At 43.7% G+C, this 15,000-nt stretch overlaps 15 non-coding genes and 5 pseudogenes across 15 annotated transcripts; all 20 read right to left on the bottom strand.

The window, feature by feature from the left end:
* Window positions 1-4,617: 4,617 nt before the first annotated feature.
* LOC132961727 (5S ribosomal RNA) lies at window positions 4,618-4,726 on the bottom strand (annotated as a pseudogene).
* Window positions 4,727-4,847: 121 nt separating this feature from the next.
* LOC132962406 (5S ribosomal RNA) lies at window positions 4,848-4,966 on the bottom strand. The gene has a single exon (XR_009668378.1). It is a non-coding gene; the product is annotated as a 5S ribosomal RNA (ribosomal RNA).
* A 122-nt stretch (window positions 4,967-5,088) lies between these two features.
* LOC132962159 (5S ribosomal RNA) lies at window positions 5,089-5,207 on the bottom strand. Its single transcript, XR_009668138.1, has one exon. It is a non-coding gene; the product is annotated as a 5S ribosomal RNA (ribosomal RNA).
* Window positions 5,208-5,328: 121 nt separating this feature from the next.
* LOC132961743 (5S ribosomal RNA) lies at window positions 5,329-5,437 on the bottom strand (annotated as a pseudogene).
* Window positions 5,438-5,558: 121 nt separating this feature from the next.
* LOC132961774 (5S ribosomal RNA) lies at window positions 5,559-5,667 on the bottom strand (annotated as a pseudogene).
* A 122-nt stretch (window positions 5,668-5,789) lies between these two features.
* On the bottom strand, window positions 5,790-5,908 carry LOC132962216 (5S ribosomal RNA). The gene has a single exon (XR_009668192.1). It is a non-coding gene; the product is annotated as a 5S ribosomal RNA (ribosomal RNA).
* A 121-nt stretch (window positions 5,909-6,029) lies between these two features.
* LOC132962166 (5S ribosomal RNA) lies at window positions 6,030-6,148 on the bottom strand. The gene has a single exon (XR_009668145.1). It is a non-coding gene; the product is annotated as a 5S ribosomal RNA (ribosomal RNA).
* A 122-nt stretch (window positions 6,149-6,270) lies between these two features.
* Window positions 6,271-6,389, bottom strand: LOC132962312 (5S ribosomal RNA). The gene has a single exon (XR_009668287.1). It is a non-coding gene; the product is annotated as a 5S ribosomal RNA (ribosomal RNA).
* Window positions 6,390-6,510: 121 nt separating this feature from the next.
* LOC132962196 (5S ribosomal RNA) lies at window positions 6,511-6,629 on the bottom strand. The gene has a single exon (XR_009668173.1). It is a non-coding gene; the product is annotated as a 5S ribosomal RNA (ribosomal RNA).
* Window positions 6,630-6,751: 122 nt separating this feature from the next.
* LOC132962182 (5S ribosomal RNA) lies at window positions 6,752-6,870 on the bottom strand. The gene has a single exon (XR_009668160.1). It is a non-coding gene; the product is annotated as a 5S ribosomal RNA (ribosomal RNA).
* A 122-nt stretch (window positions 6,871-6,992) lies between these two features.
* On the bottom strand, window positions 6,993-7,111 carry LOC132961912 (5S ribosomal RNA). Its single transcript, XR_009667996.1, has one exon. It is a non-coding gene; the product is annotated as a 5S ribosomal RNA (ribosomal RNA).
* A 121-nt stretch (window positions 7,112-7,232) lies between these two features.
* On the bottom strand, window positions 7,233-7,351 carry LOC132962292 (5S ribosomal RNA). Its single transcript, XR_009668265.1, has one exon. It is a non-coding gene; the product is annotated as a 5S ribosomal RNA (ribosomal RNA).
* Window positions 7,352-7,474: 123 nt separating this feature from the next.
* Window positions 7,475-7,593, bottom strand: LOC132962245 (5S ribosomal RNA). The gene has a single exon (XR_009668220.1). It is a non-coding gene; the product is annotated as a 5S ribosomal RNA (ribosomal RNA).
* Window positions 7,594-7,714: 121 nt separating this feature from the next.
* On the bottom strand, window positions 7,715-7,833 carry LOC132962256 (5S ribosomal RNA). Its single transcript, XR_009668231.1, has one exon. It is a non-coding gene; the product is annotated as a 5S ribosomal RNA (ribosomal RNA).
* A 125-nt stretch (window positions 7,834-7,958) lies between these two features.
* Window positions 7,959-8,077, bottom strand: LOC132962472 (5S ribosomal RNA). The gene has a single exon (XR_009668437.1). It is a non-coding gene; the product is annotated as a 5S ribosomal RNA (ribosomal RNA).
* Window positions 8,078-8,658: 581 nt separating this feature from the next.
* On the bottom strand, window positions 8,659-8,777 carry LOC132962249 (5S ribosomal RNA). Its single transcript, XR_009668224.1, has one exon. It is a non-coding gene; the product is annotated as a 5S ribosomal RNA (ribosomal RNA).
* A 119-nt stretch (window positions 8,778-8,896) lies between these two features.
* Window positions 8,897-9,015, bottom strand: LOC132962328 (5S ribosomal RNA). Its single transcript, XR_009668302.1, has one exon. It is a non-coding gene; the product is annotated as a 5S ribosomal RNA (ribosomal RNA).
* Window positions 9,016-9,138: 123 nt separating this feature from the next.
* LOC132961905 (5S ribosomal RNA) lies at window positions 9,139-9,247 on the bottom strand (annotated as a pseudogene).
* A 122-nt stretch (window positions 9,248-9,369) lies between these two features.
* On the bottom strand, window positions 9,370-9,488 carry LOC132962482 (5S ribosomal RNA). Its single transcript, XR_009668445.1, has one exon. It is a non-coding gene; the product is annotated as a 5S ribosomal RNA (ribosomal RNA).
* Window positions 9,489-9,611: 123 nt separating this feature from the next.
* Window positions 9,612-9,720, bottom strand: LOC132961780 (5S ribosomal RNA; annotated as a pseudogene).
* Between the last annotated feature and the right edge of the window lie 5,280 nt (window positions 9,721-15,000).

Raw genomic sequence — 15,000 nt, 5'->3', positions numbered from 1 at the left:
GAATCCGGGTTATTGATCTGGTACAGGTTGTCCTCGTTGTAGAGTCCAAAACTGCACAGATATTGTTTGAAGTGGTTTTTCCAAACTACGTTCCGGTTCTGGTCCATAAATTTGCCTATCAATTTGACTCTTAGTGCTACTTTTTTTGTAAGTAAATCAATCAAAGCTAGCCCCCCCTGATCTTTAGCCCCTATTATTGTTTTGTGAGCTATACTCGCTGCTTTGTTTTTCCAAATAAAGTCCCTAATGGTCTTTGAAATCTCCTTAAAGGCCCAGTCCGGAAGCGTACAAGTACTCAGCGCATGATTCACTTTGGACAACACGAGAGCATTTGTTACGGCTACCCTTCCTCTCAACAATAGACCCCTCGCTTTCCACAAATTCAATGTTTTTTTAATTTTACCCACCACCTCTTTCCATGTTACATCATCACATTCATTCTCATTTTTCCCCATATTCACTCCCAACACTTTTCTTCTCTCACACACCGTTTTAAATCCCCACTTATTAACTAGATTGGATTCCTTACCTAGTAACATAATTTCTGACTTATTTTCATTTACTTTTGCCCCAGATGCTCTTTCATAAGTTTGTACATGTTTTAATATCAATTCTATATCCTCCTCTCCTTTTACCATTATATTCACGTCATCTGCATACTGTATTATTTTTACGTTTTCCTTACCTATACCTTTTATGTTTACGTCTTCCGATATCAGTGCTGCCAGCGGCTCTGCTACCAAGCTGTACAACAGCGCTGACATCGGACATCCTTGTCTCACTGACCTTGATATTTTAAAAGAATCAGTTAGTTCCCCGTTACATTTTATCTTGCTTTCCGCTCCTGTATACAACATATTTATCCATTCTCTCATTCTCTCCCCGAATCCAAACTTCTCTAACACCTTCCCCATGAACCCGTGATCTACTCTGTCAAAAGCTTTATTTAAATCAATCCCTAGCCATATTCCCCCCTCCCCTTCCATATCCCTGACCGTCTGTTTTATTGAAATGATTGAGTCTGCTATGTCTCTGTTTGGTATACTGTATGATTGTGTTTGTTCTATGATTGTTCCTATTACCTCCCTGATTCTATTGGCTATTGTTTTCGCTATGATTTTGTAGTCTGTGTTGAGTAGGCTGATTGGTCTGTAGTTGTCCAGATTTTTATTGTCCCCCTTGTTTTTGTAAAAAATAGTAACCACCCCTTCCCCTAAACTTTTTGGTATATGTTTCACTTTTTCCATATATTTACTCAATTTGTTCACCAAGGGCACCAGCTGCTCTTTGAAAGCTTGGTAGAATTCCGCAGTTAGGCCATCGCTCCCAGGACTTTTGTTTTTGTTTAACCCCTCTAAAGCACTTCTGATTTCTCCCTCTGTAAACTCACAATCACACCACATTTTATCGTCCTCGCTTAGTTTTTTCTTTAAGGCACCCAAAGCTCTGTTCACACTCACGCTATCACACTCCTGTCTCGAAAACAGGCTTTCATAATAGCCCTTTACTATTTCTAAAATTCCCTTTTTATCTGTCACACTTTTACCTGCTTCATTTAATAATTCGTTTATTTCTGTTCTTTTTTGTTTTTGTTTTTCCAGACCTAAAAAAAAGGCTGTACTCCTCTCCCCCTCATACATATATTGTATTTTACTCCTAATGGCTGCACCCCTACTCTTTTTAAGTTCAATCACTCCCAACTGTTCTTTTAAATGTATGTATTTTTCGACATCTACATTATCTACACTGTCAAGCGATGCTATTTCCTCACTTAGTTGTTTTCTCAAATTCTCTTCCTTTCTATTTTCTCTCCACTTTTTCTCTTTACTATAATTGATACACTTTTTTTTAATTCTGACTTTTACACTATCCCACCACACATTCATATCTTCACTCTCATTCCACTCATATCCCACATCATTCAACAATCTTTCCATACTTTTCACAAACATTCCATCATCCAGCAAGCTTGCATTAAAGCACCATATCCCTCCTTTACGTACATTCGTTTCTTTTCTAAACGTGATTTCTATTCCAGCGTGATCGCTCCACGTATTAGTTTTATATTCAACTTCTTTAATCCACCTCACTACCTCGCATGTCACCAAAGCATAATCTATTCTAGATTGTTTTAATCTATTCAGTACAATTTGTCTCCTGGAGAACACCCTCTCCCATGGATGTAGCAATCTCCAAATATCAATGCATTGTTTCGTTATCATTATATCTTTAAGTGTCCCCCTGCTCACATCCCCCTTAAACACATTATTTTTTGACACATCGGTGGGTGTCATCGCCACATTAAAGTCACCGATTATTATACAATTCCTTTCCCACCATTTGCTTATTGCAATGAAGAATGTTTTCCTTTCTTTTTCTCCATTCGGTGCATATATATTTATGATTCTTATATTTTTCGTTTCATACACACAGTCTATTACTATTATTCTTCCTTCTTTGTCTCCATAAACCAAATTTACCCCTGTTACCCGACCCGTTTTGACTAAAACCGCCACTCCTCTCGCCCTCGACGTGCCATTGGAGCAGAAAATATGGCCCACAAAGTCTTTTTTTATGTCTTCCACCAGGGAATCATCCCACCTGGTCTCCTGCAGGCACAAAACGTCATTCTGCAAGGAAAGAATCGCATGTCTTTTTTCTTTGTTCCTTAGTCCATTCACGTTTATCGAAAATAAATTAAAGGCCATTATCATAAAAATAAAAACAAAAAAAACGGATTTACAGGGGTTATTGTCAGTCATTATTTGTCCTTACATTTCAATTTTTTCACCAACTTTTTTCGTTGTCCAAGACTTAGTCTTTTTTGCGCACTCGCCAGTTCACTCACATCCATTTCGCTGTCCGTTTCATTGGGACTGGTGCTTTTACCCGTATTATTTAGCGTGATTTTTCTCCCTCCCGCCTGTCCAACACCACTCTCAGGCATCTCCCTCCCCTCTGTGCTCATGCTTACCCCCGGGTCTTCTGCCACGTCCCTTCCGTCTCCTTTTTTCCCTCTCTCGCTCGTTTTTCGCTGCTTCTGCTGTCCTCCCTCTCCAGCCAGCTCCGGCGTCTCCAGCTCGCACTCTGACGCCCGTTCTCCTCCGCTCTCTCCGCTCTGCTCCATTTCTCCGTCACTGTTCTCGTCTTCTCTGATCTCCTTCCTGCTTGCTCCGATCACCTCCTTCTCCTCCGCCTCCTCCTCGTACACCTCCTCCGCCTCGTCTTCATCCTCGTACACCTCCTCCACCTCGTTCTTGCTTTCCTCTCCGTTCTCACACTCACATTCATTTTCTCTTTTTTTACAGTTTGTGCATTTTGTGCTGTTCGCGCTGCACTCTCGCGCAAAGTGTCCCTGCACCCCACAGTTGTGGCACATAAATTCTGGACACTCTCTCAGGATGTGTCCCGGCTGGATGCACATCCTGCACACTTTTTGTTGTCTATCATGTATTACTCTAAAGTATTCGTTCCCCATCACAGTGTTAAACTTTGTGGAGTAAGGGAGTGACTGTACCTGGTCATTAAATCTGACCCGGACAAACCTCGTTCCGTCAGCTATCATTGTTCCAGGCCACATTCTGCGTTTTATTGGTGATGTCGGTTTCACTCCCCATCCCGTCAGCTTCCAAACTATTTCTTCATCTGTGATATACGCTGGCAGGTTTAAAAAAGACACCACCAGCTCATCATTATTTAGTTCTCTCGCCACGACTCTGGTCTCTCCGATTTTAAATCCATCCAGCAGCCTTTCCTTTCCTTTAATGTTGCTCACCGTCACCTCCAGTTTTTCAGGTCCCAGGGTTCTGCACGCCAGCAGGCCCCCACAGATCATTTTTATGTTGCTCATGACGTGATTTAGAGGAACTTTGTCTCCCACCATTTCAATGTTTAGTGTTAGTTTTCTCTCAAAAGACACTTTTGCTTCCTCTTTTTCTGCTCTCTCGCCACCTCTCCCATTCTCTGCATGCGGAGCAATCAGCCCGCCGCTCCTCTCTCTTCCTCTCTCTCCGTCATCCATTCCGTTCCCTGTTTCATTTGCCGTTTTCATCCGTCCTTTTTGTCCGTCGTTCTTCTCGTTGTCGTTTAATCCATTCCTCTGTTTCAGTGCCATGTTTGTTTGTTCACGTTGTTGTCCGTTCTCTTTTCCTTTTTCCATCTCTCCAGTCCGTGGTCCTGTCATCTTTGTGATCCGTCCGTGTGAGTTTGCTCGCGACATACGAGCAAACATTCACAAAAAAACAAAAATTCTTCACAAAATTGTGGAAAAAAAACAGGAAAAAAAGGTGAAAAGAAAAACGATCCCCCTAACAGTCAGTGACTGCTGGGGGACATTCACTCACAATCTGAGGTATTTAAATGAATCCAAAACGCATCCAAAAAAGAAACAAATTAGTCCAGCTGTCCTGCTCAGTACTGACACGTCAGCTCTCCTTCAGCACCACACAAACTCTGACAGCAAAAGGGGCGTGTTCAGGGTGGTATGGCCGTAAGCTGTTATTGTGTGCAGAAAGGGGCCTTTTAAAGATGTCATGCCCTTGATTCTGGCTGAATTTTTGGACATGTGAATATGTCTCTATATGATAAAAAAAAAACATATGATCAAAAAAATGAAAAAGCTTACAGCACCTGGTATTCCCAGGCGGTCTCCCATCCAAGTACTAACCAGGCCTGACCTTGCTTAGCTTCCGAGATCGGGCGTGTTCAGGGTGGTATGGCCGTAAGCCATTATTGTGTGCAGACAGGGGCCTTTTAAAGATGTCATGCCCTTGATTCTGGCTGAATTTTTGGACATGTGAATATGTCTCTATATGATAAAAAAAAACATATCATCAAAAAAATGAAAAAGCTTACAGCACCTGGTATTCCCAGGCGGTCTCCCATCCAAGTACTAACCAGGCCCGACCCTGCTTAGCTTCCGAGATCGGACGAGATCGGGCGTGTTCAGGGTGGTATGGCCATAAGCCATTATTGTGTGCAGAAAGGGGCCTTTTAAAGATGTCATGCCCTTGATTCTGGCTGAATTTTTGGACATGTGAATATGTCTCTATATGAAAAAGAAAAAACATATGATCAAAAAAATGAAAAAGCTTATAGCACCTGGTATTCCCAGGCGGTCTCCCATCCAAGTACTAACCAGGCCCGACCCTGCTTAGCTTCCGAGATCGGACGAGATCGGGCATGTTCAGGGTGGTATGGCCATAAGTCATTATTGTGTGAAGAAAGGGGCCTTTTAAAGATGTCATGCCCTTGATTCTGGCTGAATTTTTGGACATGTGAATATGTCTCTATATGATAAAAAAAACATATGATCAAAAAAAATGAAAAAGCTTATAGCACCTGGTATTCCCAGGCGGTCTCCCATCCAAGTACTAACCAGGCCCTACCCTGCTTAGCTTCCGAGATCGGGCGTGTTCAGGGTTGTATGGCCGTAAGCCATTATTGTGTGCAGACAGGGGCCTTTTAAAGATGTCATGCCCTTGATTCTGGCTGAATTTTTGGACATGTGAATATGTCTCTATATGATAAAAAAAACATATGATCAAAAAAAATGAAAAAGCTTATAGCACCTGGTATTCCCAGGCGGTCTCCCATCCAAGTACTAACCAGGCCCGACCCTGCTTAGCTTCTGAGATCGGGCGTGTTCAGGGTGGTTTGGCCGTAAGCCATTATTGTATGCAGAAAGGCGCCTTTTAAAGATGTCATGCCCTTGATTCTGGCTGAATTTTTGGACATGTGAATATGTCTCTATATGATAAAAAAAAAACATATGATCAAAAAAATGAAAAAACTTACAGCACCTGGTATTCCCAGGCGGTCTCCCATCCAAGTACTAACCAGGCCCTACCCGGCTTAGCTTCCGAGATCGGACGAGATCAGGCGTGTTCAGGGTGGTATGGCTGTAAGCCATTATTGTGTGCAGAGAGGGGCCTTTTAAAGATGTCTTGCCCTTGATTCTGGCTGAATTTTTGGACATGTGAATATGTCTCTATATGATAAAAAAAACATATGATCAAAAAAAATGAAAAAGCTTACAGCACCTGGTATTCCCAGGATGTCTCCCATCCAAGTACTAACCAGGCCCGACCCTGCTTAGCTTCCGAGATCAGACGAGATCGGGCGTGTTCAGGGTGGTATGGCCGTAAGCCATTATTGTGTGCAGAAAGGGGCCTTTTAAAGATGTCATGCCCTTGATTCTGGCTGAATTTTTGGACATGTGAATATGTCTCTATATGATAAAAAAAAACATATGATCAAACAAAATGAAAAAGCTTACAGCACCTGGTATTCCCAGGCGGTCTCCCATCCAAGTACTAACCAGACCCGACCCTGCTTAGCTTCTGAGATCAGACGAGATCGGGCATGTTCAGGGTGGTATGGCCGTAAGCCATTATTGTGTGCAGAAAGGGGCCTTTTAAAGATGTCATGCCCTTGATTCTGGCTGAATTTTTGGACATGTGAATATGTCTCTATATGATAAAAAAAAATATATGATCAAAAAAATGAAAAAGCTTACAGCACCTGGTATTCCTAGGCGGTCTCCCATCCAAGTACTAACCAGGCCCGACCCTGCATAGCTTCCGAGATCGGACGAGATCGGGCGTGTTCAGGGTGGTATGGCCGTAAGCCATTATTGTGTGCAGAAAGGGGCCTTTTAAAGATGTCATGCCCTTGATTCTGGCTAAATTTTTGGACATGTGAATATGTCTCTTTATGATAAAAAAAACACATATGATCAAAAAAATGAAAAAGCTTACAGCGTCTGGTATTCCCAGGCGGTCTCCCATCCAAGTACTAACCAGGCCCGACCCTGCTTAGCTTCCGAGATCGGACGAGATCGGGCGTGTTCAGGGTGGTATGGCCGTAAGCCATTATTGTGTGCAGACAGGGGCCTTTTAAAGATGTTATGCCCTTGATTCTGGCTGAATTTTTGGACATGTGAATATGTCTCTATATGATAAAAAAAAAACATATGATCAAAAAAATGAAAAAACTTACAGCACCTGGTATTCCCAGGCGGTCTCCCATCCAAGTACTAACCAGGCCCTACCCTGCTTAGCTTCCGAGATCGGATGAGATCAGGCGTGTTCAGGGTGGTATGGCCGTAAGCCATTATTGTGTGCAGAGAGGGGCCTTTTAAAGATGTCATGCCCTTGATTCTGGCTGAATTTTTGGACATGTGAATATGTCTCTGTATGATAAAAAAAACACATGATCAAAAAAAATGAAAAAGCTTACAGCACCTGGTATTCCCAGGCGGTCTCCCATCCAAGTACTAACCAGGCCCGACCCTGCTTAGCTTCCGAGATCGGACGTGATCGGGCGTGTTCAGGGTGGTATGGCCGTAAGCCATTATTGTGTGCAGAAAGGGGCCTTTTAAAGATGTCATGCCCTTGATTCTGGCTGAATTTTTGGACATGTGAATATGTCTCTATATGATAAAAAAAAAACATATGATCAAACAAAATGAAAAAGCTTACAGCACCTGGTATTCCCAGGCGGTCTCCCATCCAAGTACTAACCAGGCCCCACCCTGCTTAGCTTCTAAGATCGGACGAGATCGGGCGTGTTCAGGGTGGTATGGCCGTAAGCCATTATTGTGTGCAGAAACGGGCCTTTTAAAGATGTCATGCCCTTGATTCTGGCTGAATTTTTGGACATGTGAATATGTCTCTATATGATAGAAAAAAACATATGATCAAAAAAATTAAAAAGCTTACAGCACCTGGTATTCCCAGGTGGTCTCCCATCCAAGTACTAACCAGGCCCGATCCTGCATAGCTTCCGAGATCGGACGAGATCGGGCGTGTTCAGGGTGGTATGGCCGTAAGCCATTATTGTGTGCAGAAAGGGGCCTTTTAAAGATGTCATGCCCTTGATTCTGGCTAAATTTTTGGACATGTGAATATGTCTCTATATGATAAAACAAAAAAAACATATGATCAAAAAAATGAAAAAGCTTACAGCATCTGGTATTCCCAGGCGGTCTCCCATCCAAGTACTAACCAGGCACGACCCTACTTAGTTTCCGAGATCGGACGAGATCGGGCGTGTTAAGGGTGGTATGGCCGTAAGCTGTTATTGTGTGCAGAAAGGGGCCTTTTAAAGATGTCATGCCCTTGATTCTGGCTGAATTTTTGGACATGTGAATATGTCTCTCTATGATAAAAAAAAACATATGATCAAAAAAATGAAAAAGCTTACAGCACCTGGTATTCCTAGGCGGTCTCCCATCCAAGTATTAACCAGGCCCGACCCTGCTTTGCTTCTGAGATCGGTCGAGTTCAGGGTGGTATGGACGTAAGGCATTATTGTGTGCAGAAAGGGGCCTTTTAAAGATGTCATGCCCTTGATTCTGGCTGAATTTTTGGACATGTGAATATGTCTCTCTATGATTAAAAAAAACATATGATCAAAAAAATGAAAAAGCTTACAGCACCTGGTATTCCTAGGCGGTCTCCCGTCCAAGTATTAACCAGGCCCGACCCTGCTTAGCTTCTGAGATCGGACGAGATCAGGGTGGTATGGACGTAAGGGATTATTGTGTGCAGAAAGGGGCCTTTTAAAGATATCATGCCCTTTATTCTGGCTGAATTTTTGGACATGTGAATATGTCTCTATATGATAAAAAAAAACATATGATCAAAAAAATGAAAAAGCTTACAGCACCTGGTATTCCCAGGCGGTCTCCCATCCAAGTACTAACCAGGCCCGACCCTGCTTAGCTTCCGAGATCAGACGAGATCAGGCGTGTTCAGGGTGGTATGGCCTTAAGCCATTATTGTGTGCAGATAGGGGCCTTTTAAAGATGTCATGCCCTTGATTCTGGCTGAATTTTTGGACATGTGAATATGTCTCTATATGATAAAAAAAAACATGATCAAAAAAATGAAAAAGCTTACAGCACCTGGTATTCCCAGGCGGTCTCCCATCCAAGTACTAACCAGGCACGACCCTGCTTAGCTTCTGAGATCGAACGAGATCGGGCGTGTTCAGGGTGGTATGGCCGTAAGCCATTATTGTCTGCAGACAGGGGCCTTTTAAAGATGTCATGCCCTTGATTCTGGCTGAATTTTTGGACATGTGAATATGTCTCTCTATGATAAAAAAAAAACATATGATCAAAAAAATAAAAAAAGCTTACAGCGTCTGGTATTCCCAGGCGGTCTCCCATCCAAGTACTAACCAGGCCCGACCCTGCTTAGCTTCCAAGATCGGACGAGTTCAGGGTGGTTTGGCCGTAAGCCATTATTGTGTGCAGAAAGGGGCCTTTTAAAGATGTCATGCCCTTGATTCTGGCTGAATTTTTGGACATGTGAATATGTCTCTATATGATAAAAAAAAAACATATGATCAAAAAAATGAAAAAACTCACAGCACCTGGTATTCCCAGGCGGTCTCCCATCCAAGTACTAACCAGGTCGTACCCTGCTTAGCTTCCGAGATCGGACTAGATCAGGCGTGTTCAGGGTGGTATGGCCGTAAGCCATTATTGTGTGCAGACAGGGGCCTTTTAAAGATGTCATGCCCTTGATTCTGGCTGAATTTTTGGACATGTGAATATGTCTCTATATGATCAAAAAAAAACATATGATCAAAAAAAATGAAAAAGCTTACAGCACCTGGTATTCCCAGGAGGTCTCCCATACAAGTACTAACCAGGCCCAACCCTGCTTAGCTTCCGAGATCGGACGAGTACAGGGTGGTATGGCCGTAAGGCATTATTGTGTGCAGAAAGGGGCCTTTTAAAGATGTCATGCCCTTGATTCTGGCTGAATTTTTGGACATGTGAATATGTCTCTCTATGATTAAAAAAAACATATGATCAAAAAAATGAAAAAGCTTACAGCACCTGGTATTCCTAGGCGGTCTCCCGTCCAAGTATTAACCAGGCCCGACCCTGCTTAGCTTCTGAGATCGGACGAGATCAGGGTGGTATGGACGTAAGGCATTATTGTGTGCAGAAAGGGGCCTTTTAAAGATATCATGCCCTTGATTCTGGCTGAATTTTTGGACATGTGAATATGTCTCTCTATGATAAAAAAAACATATGATCAAAAAAATAAAAAAAGCTTACAGCATCTGGTATTCCCAGGCGGTCTCCCATTCAAGTACTAACCAGGCCCGACCGAGCCGAGCAGCACCTGAGCAGAGCAGCGAGCAGCACCTGAGCAGAGCAGCGAGCAGCACCTGAGCAGAGCAGCGAGCAGCACCTGAGCAGAGCAGCGAGCAGCACCTGAGCAGAGCAGCGTACTACGGTGAGCGTATTGCATAATTGCTTGTTCTGTTCTCCTCTGCACTGTGTTACTGTGTACCTACTCTTAGCTTAGCCTAGCAGTTAGCTTTACAATGGCTTCTTTTTCTGTCTCTCCCTCTCCTGCTCTCTCCTGCTCTACGTGTCAGATGTTAAGTTATTCCTCGTCCTCCTTTAGTGATAATGATACTTGTAAGAAATGTAGTTTATTTTTAGCTTTGGAGGCGAGGGTGTCTGAGTTAGAGAGACGGCTCCGCACCATTGAGTCGGAGTCATCGTATGCAGCAGTAGTTAGCCAGCCACCTGTAGCAGGTGCGGGCCGACATAGCTTGGCTTCCCCCCCGGTAACTCCCGAGCAGCCGGGAGGCAGTGGCTGGGTTACTGTCCGAGGGAAGCATAGTCGAAAATCGAAGCACACGGTTCCCCACCAACCACTTCACGTTTCAAACAAATTTTCCCCACTCAGCGACACACCCGCTGAGAATAAAACTCTGATTATTGGAGACTACATAGTCCGAAACGTGAAGCTAGCGAAGTCAGCGGGCATAGTTAGGTGTATACCCGGGGCCAGAGCGGGCGACATCGCATCTCATTTAAAGTTGCTGACAAAGACTAAAGGTAGATTTGATACAATCGTAATTCATGTCGGCACAAATGACTCCCGACTACGCCAGTCGGAAGTCACTAAGGTTAATGTGGAGTCGGTGTGTACTTTTGCTAAGACGATGTCGGACTCCGTAGTGTTCTCTGGACCCCTCCCAAATCAGACCAGTGATGACATGTATAGCCGCATGTCATCACTCAACCGCTGGCTGTCGAGGTGGTGTCCAGCACACGATGTGGGCTTCATAGATAACTGGCAGTCTTTTTGGGGAAAACCTGGTCTGCTAGCTAGAGACGGCATCCATCCCACTTTGGACGGTGCAGCTCTATTATCTAGAAACATAGCAGAGGTTATTAGTCCAAAACCCTGACAACAACTCAGAGTTCAGACCAGGAGGCAGAGCTGCAGTCTTACACACTTCTCTGCGCCTCCCTTAGATCTGTCTCCCAGTCACTATAGCTGTAATTCTGAATCGAACTGTAGTTATACTATAGGTACTGTGTCTGTCCCCCGGCCCAAACGCGTTTTTATAAGTCATCCAAACGGCGTGAATCATCAGAATCTGATTAGAATCAAAACTACGAATACGATTTTGCTACAAGATCGGAGGATTCACTGCGGACTTTTGAACATTAGGTCCTTAGCATCCAAGTCTCTTTTAGTGAGTGATCTGATATCAGATCAGCACATTGATTTACTTTTTTTGACTGAAACCTGGCTGTGTCGAGATGAATATGTTAGTTTGAATGAATCCACTCCTCCCAGTCATTTTAATACTCATATACCTCGAGACACCGGACGAGGTGGTGGAGTAGCAGCTATTTTTAATTCCAGTCTTTTAGTTAACCCTCGACCAAAGCTGAATTTTTCTTCTTTTGAAAGCCTTGTTCTTAGTCTTCCACATCCAGTCTCAAGAACCTTTCAGCCAGTTCTAGTTGCTGTAGTTTACCGCCCTCCTGGCCCATATTCTGAGTTTTTATCTGAGTTTGCAGAATTTTTATCAGACTTAGTCCTTAGCAGTGATAGAATAATTGTTGTAGGTGACTTCAATATCCATGTGGATGTTGAAAATGATAGCCTGAGCACAGCTTTCATGTCACTATTAGACTCTATTGGTTTCACCCAGGGTGTAAACGAACCTACTCATCATTTTAACCACACCCTGGATCTTGTTTTAGCTTATGGAATTGAAATCCATAACCTTACAGTTTTCCTAGAAAATCCTCTGCTATCAGACCATTTTTTTATTACATTTGATTTTGTCCTACTAGAATTACCTCTGCCTGGAAGAGGTGTGCTTTCTAGAAGTTTGTCGGATAGTGCTGTGGCTAGATTTAAGGAAGCTATTTCAGCTGTTTTTGATTCAGTACCGTGTTTCAACCCAGTTGGAAACTCTTACGATAGCTTTAGTCCCTCTCAGCTAGATCAGTTTGTTGATAGTGCAGTGGATTCGCTGAGAGTTACTCTGGATTCGATTGCTCCCCTGAAACAGAAGGTTGTCAAGCGGCGGAGAGTGGCTCCATGGTTCAACTCAGAAACCCGTACTCTGAAACAATCATCACGGAATTTTGAAAGAATATGGCGTTCGACCAAAACGGTAGAATCTCGTTTTTTCTGGCAGGATAGTCATAGAAGATATATGAAGGCTCTACGTCACGCCCGAGCTGCCTACTACTCCTCTCTAATCGAGGAAAACAAAGGCAATCCTAGATACCTTTTCAGCACTGTAGCCAGGCTGACAGAGAGTCATGGCTCCATTGAGCCTTGTATTCCTCTAGCCCTCAGCAGTAATGATTTCCTTAGCTTTTTCAACAACAAAGTTCTAGACATCAGAGACAAAATTGGTAACCTCCTGCCCTTACCTGGTGCAGATACGTCTGTTGCGGCAGAGACAGTTCCAGGACCAGATATTAGTCTCGACTGTTTTTCTCCAATCGACCTTTCAGAGCTACATTCCATTTTTTCTGCATCGAAACCGTCAACCTGTATTTTGGACCCAATCCCAACCAAGCTGTTTAAGGAAGTCTTTCCCTTAGTTAGCAACTCCATATTAGATATGATCAATATGTCTTTACTGGCAGGCTATGTACCACAGACATTTAAAGTAGCGGTAATCAAACCTCTACTTAAAAAGCCTACTCTGGACTCAGGAACTCTGGCTAACTACAGACCTATATCCAACCTTCCTTTTATCTCGAAGATCCTGGAGAAGGTGGTAGCTAAACAGCTGTGTGACTTTCTCCATGACAACAGTTTATTTGAAGAGTTCCAGTCAGGATTTAGAGTCCACCATAGCACTGAGACTGCACTAGTTAGAGTTACAAACGATCTACTTCTAGCCTCAGACAGGGGACTTCTGTCTGTGCTCGTCTTGTTAGATCTTAGTGCTGCTTTTGACACCATTGACCATCGGATCCTGTTGTACAGACTGGAGCATTTGCTTGGAATTACAGGGACTGCTTTAAGTTGGTTTGAATCCTACTCATCAGACCGATCTCAGTTTGTACATGTTAATGATGAGTCCTCTATGCACACTAAAGTTTGCCATGGAGTCCCACAAGGTTCAGTGCTTGGACCAATTCTTTTTACATTATATATGCTTCCTCTGGGAAATATTATGAGGAAACACTCCATACAGTTTCATTGTTATGCAGATGATACTCAGCTTTATGTATCAATGAAGCCCGATGGTACCAGTCAGTTATGTCAGCTAGAAACATGCCTTAAGGACGTTAGGACCTGGATGACCAGAAATTTTTTGCTACTTAACTCAGACAAGACTGAAGTTATTGTGCTAGGCCCTAAGAACCTCAGAGAGACTTTTTCTAGTGATGTGACTGTCCTTAATGACATCAGCCTGGCATCTAGCACCACTGTTAGGAATCTCGGAGTTATTTCTGATCAAGATATGTCTTTTAGCTCTCACATCAGTCAAGTTTCAAGAACAGCCTACTTTCACCTTCGTAATATATCCAAGATCAGGAATATCCTGTCGCAAAGTGATGCAGAAAAACTAGTTCATGCATTTGTTACCTCCAGACTGGATTATTGTAACTCTCTTTTGTCAGGGTGCTCTGGCAAATCTCTAAAGACTCTTCAACGGGTCCAGAATGCTGCAGCTCGTGTACTGACCAGAACCAGGAAATGGGACCACATTACTCCTGTCCTGGCTTCTCTGCACTGGCTCCCTATACAGTCTAGAATAGAATTCAAGATCCTTCTTCTCACCTACAAAGCTCTAAATGGCCAGGCACCATCTTATCTTAAGGAGCTACTAGTGCCGTACTGTCCCTTGAGAGCGTTGCGGTCCCGGAGTGCAGGCCTGCTGGTGGTACCTACAGTCTCCAAGTGTACTATGGGGGGTAAAGCCTTCAGTTATCGGGCTCCTCTCCTCTGGAACCGCCTTCCAGCCGGGGTCCGGGAGGCAGACACAGTCTGTATTTTTAAGATTAGACTTAAAACTTTCCTTTTTGATAAATCTTATAGTTAGGGCTGGTGCTGGTGTAGACCAGCTCTTAGTTATGCTGCTATAGGCTTAGACTACCGGGGGAACTGGCACCTTGAGCTCCTCTCTCTCTCTCTCTCTCTCTCTCTCTCTCTATGCATATACAGTACATCATATTACTGCATGTATCTATCTATAAATCTCAGTCACTAACCACCTACTTTCCTGGGAGCTCTTGAGCTCCCCTAGGCTCCTCAAGATCATCGGTTGACGGCTTGCCAGAACAACCCCCACCCCACCACTACCCCCTCCCCACCGGATCGTGGGTTGGCGGCCTGCCAGAACAACCCCCCACACCCCCTCCCCTCCCCACCGGATTGCTGATGGACGGTCTACCTCCCCCCACCCCCTTGCTCTCTATCCCTCTTCCTGCATCTTATCCCATCTCTCCCCCTATCCCTTTCCAAGCCCGGCGCAGTCTAGGCCTGTGAAGACTGTTTCGTCATGAGCCGGGGATCCGGCCGAAGATTTCTGCCTTTTAATAAGGCAGTTTTTTCTTACCACTGTAACTTTTGCTGCTTTGCTAAAGTGCTCATGATGGATAGGCCGGATCTTTGTAACATAGCAATAAGTAAGGTCCTTTACCTGCTTTTTGTAACATAACAATGAGTAAGGTCTTTTACCTGCTCTTTTGTA

The sequence above is a fragment of the Labrus mixtus genome, unplaced genomic scaffold, assembly GCF_963584025.1.
Source record: "Labrus mixtus unplaced genomic scaffold, fLabMix1.1 SCAFFOLD_56, whole genome shotgun sequence".
Taxonomy (NCBI): Eukaryota; Metazoa; Chordata; class Actinopteri; order Labriformes; family Labridae; genus Labrus; species Labrus mixtus.
This window is presented reverse-complemented; position numbering and strand designations above follow the sequence as displayed.